General features: G+C 37.4%; 1 protein-coding gene across 7 annotated transcripts in view; it reads right to left on the bottom strand.

Annotated features, from left to right (window-relative positions):
* Positions 1–15,534, bottom strand: part of TANK (TRAF family member associated NFKB activator) — a 77,609-nt gene that overhangs the window by 55,832 nt on the left and 6,243 nt on the right. For 3 of the 7 annotated variants that reach the window (XM_036421095.2, XM_036421086.2, XM_036421087.2), the window contains exon 1: positions 4,040–4,209. The exons of 1 other annotated variant lie outside the window; for it this stretch is intronic. The gene's annotated coding sequence lies outside the window, so the exon portion shown is untranslated. Of the gene's footprint in view, positions 1–4,039; positions 4,210–15,534 lie in introns of those variants that run through there. 3 more of the 7 variants (XM_036421093.2, XM_045575772.1, XM_045575771.1) reach the window with 2 other exon arrangements.

The raw sequence follows: 15,534 nt of genomic DNA on the forward strand, positions 1-15,534 counted from the left end.
TAGATTAATAGATGGTCAATTAAAATACTCAAATATCCAATCATTTACATAATGCTTGCATCCCTATATAAATGTATGAGTCTTCAGAAGTATATTTCACAGTATACATTTGCACACTGCTAAATTATATTACCTGCCTAAGGTAATATTCTTGAAAGTAAACAAAAAGTATTTAATCATTTATAAAAGTTAATAACTCTACAAAAGGTTACAAAATATACTATTATCCACATATTAACAGTCAACTATTAGTCACGTGAAAGGTAGTCTTTGGTTAGATAGTTTGTATTCCTTAGAAGCCAGCCCTGTTCTATGTGTGCCACACCACACACATACCTGGACTGTGAGACTGATATTTAAGTAAGGACAAGCATGTTTAGCTTGTGTATTTTTTTCACTCACTCATTTTGAAACCACCTTTGGGATTTACCTGCAGTAGAATGTCAGCTTGGTTAGTACCTGTAAAGGAAGAAATTTCCCAGCAAGAATAGGAAGCCTATGACAACAAACTGAAACCGCTGCTCTTTCAATTGAGTTTCATTGTTGGTTTCTTTCAGGGCATATATTATAATACCTTACCCATGTAGAAGCAACACCTTTTCTTTTGTACTATAACTGGAATAGAGGTGAGAAAGAATTTTATTACCAGCCTCAGTGTACCTATAGCATTTCACCGGACCACAAAAAGAGGGGGCGGCGGGAAGGAGAGGGATAAAAACAACCAGGATCAATACAGCAGTTCTTTGTTCTCAACATTATTGGTGTTTCAGACCCTTTCATTTGAGAAGTTTTTATTTGCTTTTTAAAGTTCTGGATCTGTTTGCAAAATATTGTTGCTGTTTTAAGAACAATGTACTTTCAAAACAAGATGGTGTCACGAGGGTGAATTCTTTCAGACTTTCAAAGGACAGAGCTCTTATATTATACTATTTACGTACACTACTTTAGAGCAGAGAAAGAAGGAACTCTTCACAGCTCTTTCCAGGAAACCTGCATAACCTTGATATTGCTTTGGCAAAAACAACACAGAAAAAGAACACTACAGATGAAACTCAATTATTGATTTTAAATAAAACAGATACCAAAAGGAACCTATATGCTTAAATATTACTCCACAACCAGGTGTAAGTTTGGATCACAAACTGAAAATCTACTAAAATAATTTACCATCCTAAAGTAAGTCAAAGAATTAAAACACATGATAAGTTATGACAGATGCCAAAAGCCACAGAATAGAATTCAATTTCCAGTCCTGATAAAAATATCTAGTGAAGTAGTAATGAAAAGACAGCATATTAAGAAGAAACAGACAAAATGAACAACCAACATCTGTTGCTTAAAAGTCCTCTCAAAGTGCTAGCCAATGCGCAGACAAAATAGACTTTGCACACAATCCAAAATCTAATCTCAGCAAAAATCCTATTAAGCTAGAAACAGTAAAGACACATCCTTGGTAAAGAGAATTTATTGGAAATAACAGGATTATTTTAATGAAATATGAGCAGTTTATATTTTACTGAAAGTGTGCAATATTCTAGAAAATTTTGAAAAATGAAGAGGGGCTTGCTTTATGAATTACTAAAAAAGCCACTAATCAAAGAGATTAATATTTGTATAGGAAGAGACAAATAGAACAATAAGAAGAATAAGAAGAAGAAAAACAAACAAACCCATTTTTACTATTTTAAGGTTGTATTATTTCTAGTCGGTTGGGGAAAAGAATTGATTTCAGGAAAAATGGCTAAATATCTATCTTGAATCATGTACAGAAATAACTCAGATGTTTCAATAAGTAAAGCATAAAAATTATTTTAAAAATTAAGACATATTTTAATAATTTTTAAGTGGGGATCACTTCAAGCAATATAAAACCTAGGCATTTTAAACTGAAAGACTGATAGTTCTTGAAAATATATTTCACAAAGGATTAATATATCTGAATTTAACAAAATATAATTTGAAGAATAAAGGGCAAAGGCTGTTTTAAGAAATAGTTAACTAGGTTATGGTACACCCAGGCAGAGGAATACCACGCTGCCGTTAAGATAAGGGGGTGTTGTGTAAGGCATGACTTCTACCATATATATATATATATATATATATATATATATATATATATATTATCTGAGAAGGCAGATAACTGAGTAGTATGCATATATCATCTTTTTTTTTTTTCATAAGAAAGTGAAAAGACATGTGCATGTATCTATAAGAGAGAGATGTCAAAGGCCATGGTGAACTTGGTTGGGGGCAGGGCTGAGAAAGCGTTTCCTTTTCTGCTTTGTACCTGGTTGCATCATGTTAGGGTTTCCTCCCGTCCCAAAAGATAAGGGACACAACAATTTCCCAACAGAATAGAGCGCATGCTTGTCTGCTGCCACTCGTTTGAAATGTATATTCCGATCGTGGCAGAGAAAAAGATCATTTTATTTTCCTGTCCCTTCACTTCCTTCCTTACCAATTCTCCCTTAGGAAAACTTTGCCAAACGCATCTGCGGTGACTTTTGACATAGCAAGGCTGCTCTAGCTGAGCTAGTTACAACATCAGAGGACAGACAACTCCTTTTCCCCTGAGTATCCCCAAGCCCTTCCTCCTCCCCGCCCGCCAGCCCGGCTTTCCCAGCGGTGCCTCCGCTCCGCGCCCCGCCGCCGTCCCCCGGGACCCCGGGGAGGCTGCCCACCGCCCACGACAGGGCTGCGCGCGCCCACGGGAAGGCCGAGGACACAATGTGCAACAAGTTGGGGAAAAGTTTTCGGAAGCGTCACCGTGACAGCACGAGCCTCTGGAAGAAGGCAGCTCCGCTGCGGACGGCCCTGCGGACGGCCCTGCTCCCGGCTCCCGGCTCCCACCGGAGAAGGGGTGCCCGGAGCGGGGACATCGGGGCCCGGAAAGCCCCTCCGGGTCATCCCGGAGCGCAGGGCCCGCGGCTCCTTCCGCACCGAGTCCCTCCCTCCCGGTCCGAGAACGGGATGTCCCCTCAGCTCCCCGCTTTCCCTCCCTCCCGGCGGCGGCAACACACTGCCAGCTGTGCCTCTCACTCACTGACACACACACACACACACACACACACTCACACACACTCACACACACTCACACACTCAAACACACACACAATCATACACACACACACACAATCACACACACTCACACACACACACACTCACTCACACTCACACACTCAAACACACACACACACACACTCATACACACACTCACACACAATCACACACACACACACACACTCACTCACACACTCAAACACACACACACACACACACACACTCACACACACAACCATACACACACACTCACACACAATCACACACACACTCACACACACAATCACACACACACTCACACACACTCACACTCACTCACACACTCAAACACACACACAATCATACACACACACACACACACAATCACACACACTCACACACTCACACACACACTCACACTCACTCACACACTCAAACACACACACACACACTCATACACACACTCACACACAATCACACACACACACACATACTCACACACACAATCACACACACTCACACACACAATCACACACACACTCACACAATCACACACACACTCACACACACAATCACACACACTCACACACACAATCACACACACACTCACACACTCAAACACACAAACACACACTCATACACACTCATACAATCACACACACACAATCACACACACTCACACACACACACTCACACACACACTCACACACATACACACTCACACATACACACACACAATCACACAATCACACACACACACAAATCACACACACATACACACACTCACACACTCACACACACAATCACACAAATCACACACACAATCACACACACACAATCACACATACACACAATCACACACACGCTCACACACATAATCACACACACACAATCACACATACACACACGCTCACACACACACACACACACACACACGTTCTCCGTCGCCGTGCTTGACGCGCTCGGACACACCTACTCGTTCACGAAGTTTCTTACTCACAGTTCAGGGGCTCCGCGAGGGTCGGGTTCCGAGCGGGCCTTCACGCTCCGGGTCGGCGGCGCCGGCCAAGTGACTCCGACCGGAAGTTGCTTTCCTTCCAGTTCAGAGGACAGCGCCTGCGCGCGGGAGCCATTGATCCTCACCCTGCACCGCCGGGCCACGCGGGGCCTCCCCCGCCCCGCCCCTCCCCGCCCACACGAGTGCTGCCGAGCGCAGCCCCGCCCCGCCCACACAAGCCCCGCCCTGCTCAGCGCAGTTCCACCCACACAAGCCCCGCCCAGCGCAGCCCCGCCCCTCCCTGCCCCGCCCGTAAAATTGCCACTAAAAGAGGACCAATGTCAAGTATAAAGGTGACCTGAAGGTCTTGATTAGATTTTTGCCCAACAATAAATAAACAACCAGGTCTAAAATCACCCTGCAGGTGAGCTAACGAACCCAGAATCACCCAAGAGTCTTATTAAGGTTCTAACAACTCACCCATAGAGATGCCTAGAATTCAGAGGAACTGGGTGAAGCCAAGGAACCTATATTTTTGACAGATCCTCGTGTGGATATGATTAAGGTCTACGCTACACCTACACACACACACACACACACACACACACACACACACACATATATACACACACATTGTGTTTCCCCCCCAACAAGTAACGCCTTTCATTCACTGTACTTGCTAAAATTTGAATGCTTGGTAAATGCAAATTTCCCACGATGTTGCCACTTCTGAGCCATGCTTGAATATTGTCCAAGATGAAAAATTTTAAATAATAACTCAAGAAAAGTGTTTGTACTCCCAGTTTTAGCTTTGGCACCTACAGGCTAAGGCAAGTTGCTTAACCTAATGAACCTTAATTTTTTTTTTTTTAATCTGATAAATGAGGACAATAATAACTTTCTTTACTGGATGGTTGGTTGAGAAGATAAATCCGATAATGTAAGCAAAAACTCGTGGTAAAGAGTGGAATCTACAAATAAATGAAAGGTGGTGTCGTTAAGTCACTCGTATCATGCTGGCTCCTTCCCGTCACCAAGGTTTTCACTGGGATTCCTTTCAGGAAATGAAAGTAGTCAGATCCACAGCACATGTGGTAGCTTCCTGAGAACACCTCAGGCTGGGACTCTCCATGTTGACTGCAGTATGATTGCATCTGGCTGAAAGCAGGTAGCATTCTCAGAAGCTTCCATGATCATGACCTATTTATTTATTTATTTATTTATTTAAAATATATATTTTTTAAAACTCTCACTGCTTTTGCATATATTTGACATGGGTTAATGGTGTTTGAAAAAGACCTCATCACCAAACACAAGCATACTAAGCATGTTGAAGTAGCTCTCTAGTAGCCAAGAAAAAAATGACAGTGAATAATATCTATTTTTGTCAGGCAGAGCCTGCTCTAGAACATAACTTTATATCCATAGGCGTGACAAGATGTTTTAAGTCAGAAACTCTCCAGTCCTGCTGACCTTGGCCAAGCCATGCCTGAACGGGTCTTCAGTTCATATTTTTTTCTTTATCCTGAAAATGTTAAGCCTAGCTCTGTAGTTCTCAAACTTCTTTTTTTTTAAATTGGTCATATGGTCCATATAACTTAGAAGCTGCTATCTCCCCAGGGAAGTCCAACTTCTTGCTCCTCCTGTGGTAGATTTTTTTCTCTCTGTTAGAGCAGGAGGATCAGGACTTAGCTTCCCCAGCTTCTCCCTACACTCTTGAACCACGGATGTTTGGACTTCTTTCCTTAAGCTAGTAAGTCCGAGGATTTAAAAACGTGACAGTGCATTTTAAAATATTGGGCTTCCTTTTAAAAGTCAAAACCAAAATATAGTTTTAAAAACTTTTTTAAACAAACACAAACTTCTTGTATATAAATTGTGACCAGTTGAGCAGTTTTCTTATAATAAGTTATTGAGTTAAACATGACAATACAAAACTTTTTTAAAAGAATTTTTTTTAGAGAAGTCTTAAGTTCACGGCAAAATTGAGAAGAAGGTACAGAGACTTCCCGTACACTCCCTACATTGACACATGCACAAGCCTCCTCCATTATCAACCTCTCCCGGCAGAGTAGTGCATTTGTCACAATAGAGGAACCTACATTGACATATCGTTATCATTCAAAGTCCATAGTTCACATTATATTTTTGACAGATCCTCATGTGGATATGATTCAGGCTCAGTGTTTTATGTACAAATATTCATTTTATAGGTTTGGACAGCTATATAGTAGCACATACCCAACACTATGGTATCATATTAGCTTTCCTGCCCTAAAAATCCTCTGTGCTCCACCTATTCATTCCTCCCTCAGTCCGTGGCAACACTGATCTTTTTTTTTTTTTTAAAATCAATCTTTATTGTTCATATTATTACAAAGGTTCCTAATTTCTTCCCCCCTCCACCAGGTTCCCATCCCACCCTCTGCCCTTTCCCCACCCCCCATTGTCCTCATCCATAGGTGCACAGTCTATGTTCAGTCTCTTCCCGCATCCACCACTCCCCTTTTCCCCCTAGAATTGTCAGCCCAACACTGATCTTTTTACTATCTCCATAGTTTTGCTTTTTCCAGAATGTCACATAGTTGGAATCCTACAAAGTGTAACCTTTCAGATTAGTTTCTTTCACTGAGTAATATGCACTTGAGTCCTTCCATGTTTTATTCATGGCTAGATAGCTCATTTTTTATCAGCACTAAATAATGTTTCATTTTCTGGATGTACCACAGTTTGTTTATCCACTCACCTACTCAAGGACATTTTGGTTGCTTCTTAGATTTGGCAATTATGAATAAAACTTGTATAAATGTTATTGTGCAGGTTATTGTGTGAACATAAGTTTTCAACTGCTTTAGGTAAATTCCAAGGAGCATGATTGTTATATTGTATGGTAAGGATATGTTTAGTTTTGTAAGAAACTGCCACACTGTCTTCCAAAGTGGTAATACAATTAAGCATTCCCACAGGTAATGAATGAGAGTTTCTGATGGTCCACATCCTTTTCATAATTTGGTGTGGTCAGTTTTCTAGATTTTGGCCATTCTAGTAGGTATGTAGTGGTATCTTGTTGTGGTTTTTATTTTCATTTCTCTGATGACATATGACATAGAACATCTTTTCATGTGGTTGTTTTCCATCTGTATATCTTCTTTAGTGAGATGAATATCAAGGTTTTTGGCCCATTTTCAAATTGAGTTGCTGGTGTTTTCTTATTGTTGAATTTTAAGAGTTCTTTGTGAATCTGATAATCAGATGTACCTTTTGCAAATATTCTCTCCCATTCTGTGGTTTGTCTTTTTGTTCTCTTAACAGTGTCTTATGCAGAGCAGAAAATTGAAATTTTATTTTAAACGATAGTTTGTTGATTTTCTTTTTTTTATTTTCAGAGAGAGGAAGGGAGAGGGGGAGAGAGAGAAATATCAATGTGAGACAGAAACATCATTTATCTGCCTCCTGCATGCCCTTTCCCTACAAGTTTAATAATACTTAGAATCTAAAACTGAATGCATAAGCATTTTGAAAGATGGAAGTGCTGAAAACTTTGAAAAAGAAAGAAGATTTAAACATACACATTTTTAAAATGTGTATTTTTCTCTCTTTCTACTCCTATGATGTTGTAGTTATGAAGAGAAGTGGACGCATACTTTTCCAGTGTGTGAAACATGAATGCTGGGTTAGATGCATGAGTTCTGTCCTACAACAGTGTAAAACATTTTCCTTTTTCTATAATTATGATGAATTATTTAGAATTGGCCTTCAGTATATTTTATTAAGATTAGGAGTTTAGTTGAGACATTTATTTGAGAATTATCTCTTAAATAAATGACAATTTTACTCCAATTTTTCTTTACTCATATTATTTCATTAGAGGCCTGATGCAAGGGGCTCAACCCTTGCAGCTGTGGTGGCTTGCTTCGGCCCTCACAGCCCTGGTGTCATGTGGAAGGATGTCTGGAAGGTCATTTGGCTGTCAGGTCTAATTAGCATATTATGCTTTTATTATAGACTAGAGGCCCTGTGCACGAAATTCATGCATGGGGAGAAGGAGGTCCCTCAGCCCCGCCTGCACCTTCTGGCAATCTTGGACCCCTCAGACATCCCTCTCACAATCTGGGTCTGCTGGCTCCTAATGGCTCACCTGTCTGCCTGACTGTCCCTAACTGTCTCTGCCTCGGCCCCTGACCCTGCAGCTTCATCCAGAATGACATCCAGAAGGTAATACAGCTGTCCAGTCTAATTATCATATTACACTTTTATTACCGTTTTCCCGAAAATAAGACAGTGTATTATATTAATTTTTTTCTTCCAAAGTTGCACTAGGTCTTATTTTCAAGGGATGTCTTATTTTCGGGGAAACACAGTATTATAGATACCTTAGGTTAGCAAGCAGTACTGTGTGGTAGGTTGGGATAAAAATGATAATTACAGGCTTATGAAAAATATTTTAGAAGCTATTTTTAAAACTACTTAATATTTTATTGTGAGTTCTAAATATAAATCCAGGGACAAGAAAAGCTGCCAGCATAAATACTACAACTTGGAATGTCAGGTAAGCATCAATGATCTCACTCAAATCTTAGATGTGAAACATCACTATTAATAGAATCTGGTTGACTTCTGATTTAAGATGACATCTGGACTAGCTGTTTGTGTCTCAGATTCTCTAAACTAAATGAAAAAATCAGGAAAATATGAGAACTCATAATAGTAATGAGAGGCAGGATTGACAACCAGGTGTATAGCTGAGCAATCTGTGCCCTATTCAGGGTACCGAGCTGACAGAGGTGCTCACTTGCCGCCTGGGCTTGAATCATCCCCAGAGGGGTGCTTTTTTCTAAGCCACAAAAAGCATCAAAAGAGTGGCTGTGACCCTGGTGACAAAATTTGACAGGATTTTCCACCAAATTTGCAAGAACTGTGGCGGTTGAAATGGATATGAACTTTGTTATTTGAAGGTAACCAAATCTGCTGGCCTGAAGGAAAATAAATGTTTCTATCTCTCTTCCCTTCTCCTCACTTCTCTTTCTAAGGTCAATAAAAAACAAACAAACATATTTTAAAACAACAGCAAACCTATCTGCCTTCATGGCACATATGGATGAATTGACAGTAATCCCACTACTATGTGTAACCGACAAGTGGTATTTTACAGCTCTTTGCCCCAATATCCCTCATTAGCACTTCTCTCTATTATCCATTTTTGGAGCTATGGTTTGGATTATACCAACATGGTTCCAATGGGAGTAGAGAGATATGATGCTCTGTATTTAAGGATATGTGAAGCAAAATATCAAAGGAGCTGGGCAGACAGAACGGTGTGTTTGACTCTCACTGGGAGTTTAAATTTTCCATATATGGTTCCAACCAAGGAAAAGACCAGTGATTGTTTCTGATTAACTAGGAATTAGTCTCTTCATAGTAAAATAGGCTATTAGAATGAGGAGTCTCGCCACAAGCCAATACCTGTGGTGACAAAATTAATAAATGTCAGTTTCAGGCCAAAAAGTTAGCTGTGAATTGTACATGTATACTGTCTCTAAGTCCAAGATCTGTGCAGAGAAACTAATAGATTTCAGGCAGATAATAAGGAGAATCAAGGAAAATCCATACATTGTGTTAGTAAAGGATACACGAGGCTTAGAATGAGTAAATTCAAGAGAAAGTATTCCTTTTTAAAAGATTATGCTGCAGGAATGAAGTAGGAGAGAATCCTCAAAATGCTGAGAAAGTGAATACTTTGGAAAATGATACCAGAAGCATAAGCAAATGAACTGTTAGGTAGTTAGGTGCTGAGCACTGTAAGAAAAAAAAAAAAGTAAACGGAAAGACTCAGCTTTGCATTTTCTATGAAACAGGAGATGAAACACAAGATATTAGATTAAGATTAGGAGAGATCTAGTTAAGTGGCAGGGAGAAATAAAAAATCAAATAAGTTAAGGCTATAAGGACACAGAATATGCAATGGCAAAATTCAAATATTATTTAGATGTAACCCAGGAAGAAATCAGTGTTGCAGAGTATTAAATGAACATTTAGAGTAAAAACTTAAAAAACTCCATAAAAATGTGAATGTAAAGGACAAATAGTTGTAAACCATTGCATGAAATAGTGGAAAGTCAGTGCTCCAACTTCTTCAGAAGAGATCAGAGTAAATGGAACAAATTAGCAACCAAAGATATATCAGAAGGTATCTGAAGTAATAATTTAGTCCAAAGCAGAGAGGAAAAAGACTCAACAAGCTTTGAAAAATATTAAAGGAGACCAAACTTTGACCTTTCCTGGTAAAAATGTGATATTAATGATTTATCCATTTATTCAGAAAATTTTTTGTGAGTACCTGACATACATTAATTGTTAGGGATACAAAGAAGACCAAGACACATTCCTACCTAAATAATTTGGAGTGTCTTGTGATTGAGCTACATAAAAGAAGCAGGCAATTGCTACATGATGTGGTATTACAATATTACAACAGAGGGAAGTGTGGGATACTCCAAAAACGCATTGGAAAGGCTTTAGTCCAGGCTTGAGAGGGGGGAGGGAAGACTGCCTACATCTAAAGTACGGAAAAATAATCAACAAGAATTTAAGCAGAAAGGAAATTACTTGCAAAGGAAGAAAAAGATAGAAAAGTCATTTTATCTTCATTATTAAACTTCAGAAGCTGAATAGAATAACACTTATAGTTGCTTGGGAGCTATACAAAGGCTATATAGCCACCCAAGTTATCATTCATATAGGAAAGGAAAACAAAGACATTCTTAGATACCTCAGGGATCAGAAATATACCACTCATTTCCTGAAATAACTGAAGATATACCTCAGTTGGTCAAGAAGGGAATCAAAATTAAAAAAAACAAAGATGAAATTTTGATATAAAATAAATGTTTATAAATATTTGAAATAACTTAAATACCGGATTAAGTAAAAACTTGTTGCAAATATAATGAGAATATTAAAAATAATTTTAAGACATAAGCTATAAGTATAAATAATAACTTAATAACATATTCTAAACTTCCTAATTATAGCAACAAAAACTCAAGTGGTGAAAAAAAGCTGGCAGGAAATAAAAATTTCTATTGACTCACTTTTTATATTTTACATGTGAAAATAAGAAAATGATAGATAGGGTCTCTAACTATAATTGAATCTATTATTTTAGCTTTTTTAAATGTAAAGATAAATAAGTACAAGTAGATTAAAAATTGTATGTTCATTTTTTATCATGTAAATAGAAGAAAGAAAATAAAACATTGCTCACATTACATAAAACTCTCACTTCCCAGCATTTAATCAATCACCCAATAAGGTAACTCATGTCAGAACTCCTCTGCAACATTTCTTGCTGCATACACTCTGTGTCCCTATTGTCACTATGTCTATTGTCACCCCTGTTCAAGCCACTATCAATTCACATCTACCATATCAGCCTTCTCCCAGCTTTCCTCACTTTTACTCTTGTCAGTTTTTAAATGTTATGTTCCTGTATCATCTAAAACCATTCACTGATTTCATATCACCCTTAGTATAAAACCCAGGCTTTAAGCTTGAAGCTTCTTCTTACTTCTGTAGATTCATATCTTCTCTCTTCCTCTTGCTGATTTGGGGCTTTTTTCAATACTTCAAAAGCTCCCTGCTCTGTCTTTTTCAGTGTTTGCTAATGTGTTGTTCTCATTCCAGAACATGTTTCCTCATGTTTTACTGGTCTGTTAGGCCTCAGCTAACTGGACTGATTCTAAGCAGGACCTCACTTGACTCCCCTTCCAGGTTAGAACTATGGGCTCAGCTGTAGATCCCTATTTCACTGTCCTTTCCACTCTATGACATGCTCCACACTTAAAATTCCAATATGCACATCTAGATGTTGTTGAAGTTAGGATGGTTATTATAATGATATTAAGGATAAGTGCAAACACCAGTCTGAAGCCTAGATGGTCATTGTTCTCCCTCGCCTGCAAAACCAAACTCAAGCTAAGATAGGTAAGTCATATTGGTAATAAGTAAGAATTCTGAGTTAAAATTGTTTCATTCATATGTTGGCTTTGCCATTTATTTACAATATGACTATATTAGCCTTATGTCTCAATTTCTTCATCTGCCAAATGCAGATTACAGTAGTACTTGCCTCAAAGTTTCTGTGTATGTACAATGAGATAACATATACACAGGACCTGGTATACAGAAGAAACTCAATAATATTAAATAAAAATAATTTCTGTAATTTAAGTGTGTGGTTCTACATGTAGTTACTTTTGATTTAAATAAGTGGTTGTAATTATAATTTAAAATGTCTTTAAAAGCTCTTCCTGAGAAAACCTAGACATTGGACTTACAAGAAAAAATTCTTTAAATCAACTATCTTAAATATGCCCAAAAGAGCTAGAGAAAACCATGGATAAAGAACTGAAGAAAATCGGGAAAATGATAAATAGAAAAAACAAGAATATTAAGAGATAGAAACTATTAAAAGGAACAAAATGGAAATTTGGAGCTGAACAATACTGTAAGTGAAATAAAATATTTACTTAGAGCTTGGTTGCCGATTTGAGGGCAGAAGAGCCATCGAATATGATGATGATACAATGGAAATTATCTAGTTGGAGGAGCATTATAAAAAAGAATAAAGAAAAAAGAGCCTAAAGACATGTGAGACAACATCCAGTGGACCAACACATGCATTATGGAAGTTCTGAAGGAGTAGTGAGAGAAAAGGAACAGAAAAAAATATTTTGAGGATATAATGGCCCCAAATTTCCCAATTTGATGAAAGACTGAATCTGCACATTCAAGAAGCTCAATAAATGACAGTAGGATAAGCACAAAGAGATTCATACTTAGGTATTTTATAATCAAACTGTTGAGAGCCCAAGATGAAAGAATCTTGAAAGTAGTAAGAAAGAAATGACTCATTATGAACAAAGAATCCTCAGTAAGAATACAAACAATTTCACTTTGAAATTATGAGGGAAAGAAAGCAATAGAATGACATATTTAAAGTGCTGGAAAAAAGAAGTCTCAACCATGAATTCTATCTCTGGCAATACTGTTCTTCAAAAGTAAGGAGAAATTGAAATAGTCTGAGATAAAAATAATGGTAAATGAGTTGTTAGTAGACTTACCCTATGAGAAATGATAAGTAGGCTCAAATAAAAGTCTACTAGACAATAATTTAAATCCACACAACTACATAGATAAATATAAAATCCAGCATGACTGTATTTTTTGTTTGAACTCAATTTTATTTCCAACGTAATTTAAAAGACAAATGCTTAAAAATAATTATGTGTTAATGAACACATAATGTATAAAGATAAAATTTGTGATTATAATAACATAAGAGAGGGAATCAAGCCATATATGAGTAGAATGTTTGTATATTATTGAAGTTCAGTTAGTATTAAAATTAGATTGCTATAAATTTAAGTTGCTAATTTTAATCCTCATAGTAACCACTAAGACAGTATCTTTAAAACATATAAAAACAAATGAGGATGAAATAAAATGGTATATAAAAATATATATAAGAGAAATACAAAAGAAGGCAGTAATAGGGGAAGTAAGTGAGGAACAGGAAAATGGTGTAAGGCATACAGAAATCAAATAGCAAAATTGCAGAAGTAAGTCTCCCTTATCAGTAATTACTTTAAATACAAATAGATTAACCCCCCAAACCAAAAGGCAGAGCTTGGCAGCATGGATAATGAAACACGATCAAACTATATGTTGTTTATAATAGACTTACTTTATTTTTAAAAATATATTTTACAATATTTATTTTTTTTATGGAGAGGAAGAGAGAGGGACAGGAGAGTTAAGAAACATCCATGAGAGAGAATCACTGATCAGCTGCCTCTTGCACACCCCCCACTGGGGATGTGCCCCCAACCAAGGTGCATGCTCTTTTTTTTTTTTTTTTTTTTTTTTTTAATATATTTTATTGATTTTTTTACAGAAAGGAAGGGAGAGAGCTAGAGAGCTAGAAACGTCGATGAAAGAGAAACATCGACTAGCTGCCTCTTGCACACCCCCTACCGGGGATGTGCCTGCAACCAATGTACATGCCCCTGACTGGAATCGAACCTGGGACCTTTCAGTCCGTAGGCTGATGCTCTATCCACTGAGCCAAACCGGTTTCGGCTATTATAGACTTACTTTAGATAACAAGACATAAATAAGTTAAAAGTAAAAGCATGAAAAAATTCACAATGCAAATAGTCACAAAAAGAGAGATGGAGCAGCTATACTAATATCAGATAAAATAGCTTTTATGTAAAAAACTGTGGTAAGAATGAAGAAGGGCATTATATAGTGATAAAAGTCATGTATCAAGTAGATAAAACAATTATACAGATATACACATCAAACAAACGCCTCCTGTCCCTGCACATACATGAAGCAAATATTGATAGAACTGAAGGGAGAAATAGACAATAGAGAGTAATAGTTGGAGATATCACTTTTATTATTATTGTTTTTAAATATACTTCTTTATTGATTTCAGAGAGGAAGAGAGAGGAAGAGAGAGAGAGAGAGAAACATCAATGATGAGAGAGAATCATTGATTGGCTGCCCCCTGCACGCCCCCTACAGATCGAGCCCACAACCCAGGCATGTGCCCTTGGAGGGAATCAAACCTGGGACTCTTCAGTCAGCAGGTCGATGCTCTATCAACTGAGCCAAACCGGCTAGGCTAGGGCAAGGAGATACCACTTTTAATAAATGATAGAAAAAACAAAGTTCAAAAGGAAATAGAGGATTTGAAGAATAGTATAAACAACTGGATGTAACAGATTATATAGATATATATATATAACAATCTACTCAACAACAGTAGAACATTCTTCTCAAGCGGATATAAAAACTACTCCATGATAGATTAAATGTTAGGCCACAAAAACTCTCAATATATTAAAAAATATTGAAATCATATAAAATATCTTCTCCAATCAAAATGAAATGAAGCTAGAAGTCAATAAAATAAGGAAAACTGGAAAATTCATAGATATGTGCAAATTAAACAACACATTCTTAACCAATGGATCAATAGGATATCACAAGGAAAAGTAGATTTACTTAGAAATAGATTGCACCATGCCAAAACTCACGGGAGGCAATAAAAGAAGTGATCTGAGGTAAATTAATAGCTGTAAATATCTACATTTTTTAAAAAGAGAAAAGTCTTAAATCAATAATCTCATTTGACATGCCAAAGAACTAGAAAAAGAAACAAGGCTAGCAGAAGAAAAACAATAGAGATCAGAGCAGAGATAAATGAAACAGAGAATGAAAAAACAATAGAGTCAATGAAGTCAAAATCAGTTTTTAAAAACTTGACAAAAAATATTTAGCTAGTCTTATAAGAAAAGGAGAGAGAACAACAAATAATTATAATCAGAAATGAAAGTGTGGACATTACCACCAACTAAACAGAAATAACAAGGACAATAAGAGAATACTATGAGTAATTATATGCCAACAAATTAGATTACCTAATA

Source organism: Pipistrellus kuhlii, unplaced genomic scaffold, assembly GCF_014108245.1.
Source record: "Pipistrellus kuhlii isolate mPipKuh1 unplaced genomic scaffold, mPipKuh1.p scaffold_m20_p_7, whole genome shotgun sequence".
Taxonomy (NCBI): domain Eukaryota; kingdom Metazoa; phylum Chordata; class Mammalia; order Chiroptera; family Vespertilionidae; genus Pipistrellus; species Pipistrellus kuhlii.